Consider the following 5,179-nt stretch of genomic DNA (forward strand, 5'->3'; position numbering starts at 1 on the left):
CAAATTTGTTAATCCGCCACTGCCCCCAACTAAAATCTATCCAGAGTATCATCAAGGATCTACAACCTATCCTAAAGGACAATCCCTCACTCTCACAGATCTTGGGAGACAAGCCAGTCCGCTCTTACAGGCAGCCCCCAAACCTACAACAACCACACAACAAAAACACTAACCCAGGAACCTATCCTTGCAACAAAGCCTGTTGCCAACTCTGTTCACATATCTATTGAGGGGACACCATCATAGGACCTAATCACATCAGCCACACTATCAGAGGCTCATTCACATCTACCAATGTGATATATGCCATCATGTGCCAGCAATACCCCTTTGCCATGTGCTTTGGCCAAACTGGACAGTCTCTACGTAAAAGAATAAATGGACACAAATCAGACGTCAAGAATTATAACATTAAAAAAACCAGTCGGAGAACAATTCAATCTCCCTGGCCACTTGATTACAGAACTAAAAGTCACAATATTACAACAAAAAAACTTCAAAAACAGACTCCAACAAGAGACTGCTGAATTGGAATTAATTTCAAATTGGACACCACTAAATTAGGCTTGAATAAAGACTGGCAGTGGATAGGCCATTACACAAAGTAAAACTATTTCCCCATGCTTATTTTTCTCCCCACTACAGTTCCTCACATCTTCTTGTCAATTGCTGGAAATGGGCCATTTTCCACCTTAGTTAGCCTCTAAGAATAAACAAGAAGCAATGGGCTTAAACTGCAGCAAGGGAGGTTTAGATTGGACATTAGGAAAAAGTTCCTAACTGTCAAGGTGGTTAAACACTGGAATAAATTGCCTAGGGAGGTTGTGAAATCCCATCTCTGGAGATATTTAAGAGTAGGTTAGATAAATGTCTATCAGGGCTGGTCTAGACAGTATTTGGTCCTGCCATGAGGACAGAGGATTGGACGCGATGACATCTCAAGGTCCCTTCCAGTCCTAGAATCTATGAATCTATGAATCTATAAAATCTAAAGGTTTATTCATAAAAGGAAAAAGATACAGATGAGAGCTAGAATTGGTTAAATGGAATCAATTACATACAGTAATGGCAAAGTTCTAGGTTCAGGCTTGTAGCAGTGATAGAATAAACTGCGGGTTTAAATTAAGTCTCTGGAGTACATCCCCAGCTGGGATGGGTCATCAGTTCTTTGTTCAGAGCTTCAGTTTGTAGCAAAGTCCCTCCAGAGGTAAGAAGCAGGATTGAAGACAAGGTGGAGATGAGGCATCAGCCTTTTATCGTCTTTTCCAGGTGTAAGAACAGCTCTTTGTCCTTACAGTGGAAAATTACAAGCAAAATGGAGTTTGGAGTCATATGGACAAGTCCCTGCATTCTTTGCTGACTTACAAGGCGCATCAGCCTTCTCTCAATGGGTCAGTTGTGTAGCTGATGGTCCTTAATGGGCCATCAAGCAGGCTAGGCAGAGCTAACACCAACTCATCTGGGATGTCACCCAGAAGCATAGCATAAGTTTGAAATACAGACAGGATAGAGCCAATAGTCATAACTTCAACTACAAAATGACACACGCATACAGACAGCATAATCATAACCAGCAACCCATAACCTGGTCTTAGACCCCTTTATATGACAACCTTTACATAAGATTTGGTGCCACTACAGGACCTTGGTTGCAACCATGTTCTATACGGTCCCAGTTCAAGTAAATAATGTGACACAGGCATCTTACGGTTTGGTCATTTTCTTTAAAACACGGTCAGGGTCTGCACCATATTGCACAGCATTTATCAAGATCACCCCTTACGCTAAATGTTCTTGGGTTAGGCACAGACATTGCATAGCATAACCTATGGCAAGAACAGTGTTTAATAAGCTTTCCAAATACAGCTCAGCACACAGGCCCCAGAGCTTGCAGTTTACATCTACTGAAGTCCAAGTCACACAGTCATGGCGTCGTTGGGCTGGCACATCTATGACACAGCCCTCACAATCTTCAAAAAGCTTTTCCCTAAGGCAGTGATTAAGGACAGCATAAACAGCAACACATACAAAAGTTTGCATGACTTTTTTATGCTCACGACGTGGCACTGGCTCAGTTAGTTCCATGCCAAGCCTCCTAAACTCCTCATAGCTGTCATCCTCAGAGTCCTCTTCAACAGTTTGTATCGGCATTGAGCAAAAACAAGGAGAGCCCGGTTCATCTTTGCTGCTTGATGTAACGCTGTCCAGGGCCTCTGGCTCCTCTAGAAAGGCATCATCAAGCTGTTGAGAGATTTTCAGAAAAGAAACAGTGTAAGTTCCCACTGCTTGTTTTTAAACATACACAACCCCCCCACCCCCGGTTCCTAACCCCATTACACCCCATCATCAGCAGTCATTTCTTAATCATTTACCTGAGCAATGTCTTTTCCATTCACCTTGTCCTCCGATGACTCAACCGAGCTGTGTTCGCCTTCCACCTCTAGTGGGGCGAACAATGAGAGGCCTTCATGCTCATTGGGGTGCCTCACAAGAGTTTGGGTTTCGGGTTCCGGTGTATCCATCAACGGCTGAGTCAAAGAGCCCTCGTGGGAACTGTCGCTGATGTAGCGCTTTCTCCACACAAGTCCAAAGGCCCTCAGGGCTAAAACAAAGTCCAAAGTGCTCACAGAGGTGGTGAAGGAGTCCATGTTTCCATGATTTCTAAAGCACGCATCCTTGGTAAAAGATGGCCTCTTCTGCCCCGGCGCTGGGACTTATGGGGTGATAGTGTTGCACTCTGACTGGCAGAAGGCGCTGGGAGGTGTTCTTAGAAGGGTGACACGACCCTCATCTGGGCGGGTCACCCCGCACCGGAACACCACCGATTGGTCAAATCTGCTCTGGGGGTGGTCCTATGTGGCCGAAACCCATCGCGATTGGTAGAGAGCATTGGGAGGATTTCTTAGAGGGGTCACACAAGCCACATCTGGATGGGTCACCCCACCCTGGAACACCCCTGATTGGTCAAATCACCTCTTGGGGCAGGCCTATGGGGGCGAAACCCTTCCTGATTGGTAGAGGGCAGTGGGTGGAGTTCTTAGAGGGGTCTCATGACACACTTTGCTTCCGATCATGTGTCCACCTCAACCCTGGAAGTAATACCCCCATGGGTGGGACTTCTGGTGATAGGTGGTCGGGGCTTAAGGGGTCGAGGGGCAGGGATTTAGGGCTCATGGGGCTGGTTTGGGTTTGATTGACGGTAGGGCCCTAATAGTACTACTGGACACTCTTAGAGGCCCTTGCCTTCCAAAAGGGTGGCTTTGTAAATTTAGTATCAGCTCTTCTTGAAGGAAGGATTGATTCTTGAACCACATGAGGTAAAGTAACAAATCCAGTGAGCTAGTCACACCCTCAATCTCATCCAAGCCCCCAGGCCCCCCTTCATCTTGGAATCTGGGTTTAAATGTGATACCCCAAGGAGAGTCTCTTATACATCAGTCTCTGTGTCCTAGGACAACAAGCCATTCTTCTCAGCCACTTTAGCCCATGCTTACCAGACCCACTGGATGATAAGGAGATGTTGGAATTTGTGGGCCCCTTCTATTAGTGGGCCTGCTGGCAGGGTGGGATTCAGTAGGATGGAAACCGGACACCCTTGGAGGCCCTTGCCTTCCAAAAGGGTGGCTTTGTAAATTTAGTGTCGGGTATTCTGGAACGTGAGTCCTTGGACATTCGGGACTTCACTTTGTTTTGAAGCTTGCTGAAGATTTGCTTCAGGCGCATTAACATCTGTTTCAGAACCTTTCTCCTTGAAGGGGATGGTGTCCTAGCTCTGGAGGCCTTTGTTGACTTTCGGGGAGAACCGTCAGGACTCCCAGTTACTTTCTCCCCAGCTTGCGAAAGCCCTGTTGTACTCGTAGCAATGGACACCATCTTTGGTTGCCTGGAGGGAGATGTTTTCCTCATTCCATCCTGCGTCTTGCTCTTGTCTGCTGGAAGGAGCCACACCACTGGTATCTTGTGGTTGGATGATGCTGAGGAGTCTCCTGGAGTCCATCGCTGTGGAATTCCATGGGATCTGCTGGGCAAGTCAGCACCTGCAGAGCCAGCTAGTCTCTTCCATCGAAGGTTACTGCACTTCTTGCAGATGTTGATTGGCGGCTGGTCCCTGGAGAGCTTTGAATTCACAGTGCCATCGAACCCATGTGAATCCATGATGTCTTGAAGACCATGCAGCTCAGCAGATGTCTCCTTCTGAGTTTTCTTACCCTTCATCTTTCCTGGATGTGCCTTGCGGCACTGCTGGCAAACTGAGACCTGGCCCGCCAAGGGGCGGGAGCTGCTCAACATTTCCGTCAGGTGCTTGATCTGCAGGTCGTGTGCAGCCTGCCCAGCAATGAGAGAGTCAAGGGTGGATGTTGTTAGCTGCTCAGAGCCTGGGGCCTCTGGGGCAACCTGGTGGCATTGGGTCCTGGGAAGATCTGCCCTGCCCTCACCTGCCTGTGCCCCTGGCCCCAGGCAGGAGCCTTCTCCCAAGGTAACCTTCCTCTCCATGTGCAGCTCCAGCTTCTCTTCAGTCCCTTTGGTGTCACACACACTGGTAAGGGGCTTTCTCAACTCGCTCCTATAAATCTGGAGTGTCGCTTCGAGTGTCTTCTCTGCTATTGTGGTTCCTGGAGGTGGCGATGTCAGATCCATCCCTGCTGGCAGAGTGCAGCGATCTGCGTTAGTCTGGTTTCCTGCCGTGCTATCATTCCTGCCGGTCTCTATGGTGTTATCTTCCACTGGCGTTGGAGGACGTGTGGAAGAAGAGGAGCTTGTGCTTTGCCTCCCTGTCTGCAGGAAATCGGTCTCCATCTCACTGAACTCCACACTGGCTCCCCTGGCTTGGACGGCGTGAGGCAGCTCTGCCGGGGGCTCTGGATCCAGGGTGAGCAGCCCCCTCTGCATGATGAGATGCTCACGCCTTATGTGGAGTTCGACGGGGTGGGCAGGCTGTTGTCCCATTGTTGGGAATGCCACTGTCCTGTGCCTGCCTGGCTCCTTAGGGGGGCAGAGTGGCCCAGGCAGGGCAGTCTCACTCAGGAGGGGAGCATCTCTGTGCGACTCTCTCACGACCTTAGGAAAAGCCTTCATTTGGATCTGCCAGCATTTCTGAGCCACGTGATCCTGCAGCTTGACCCCCGCCGTGGGCACAAACCTGGCCAGGATGGCATCAGGGGATGCCATGATCCTGTGG

The sequence above is a fragment of the Mauremys reevesii genome, unplaced genomic scaffold (assembly GCF_016161935.1).
Source record: "Mauremys reevesii isolate NIE-2019 unplaced genomic scaffold, ASM1616193v1 Contig63, whole genome shotgun sequence".
Lineage (NCBI taxonomy): Eukaryota > Metazoa > Chordata > Testudines > Geoemydidae > Mauremys > Mauremys reevesii.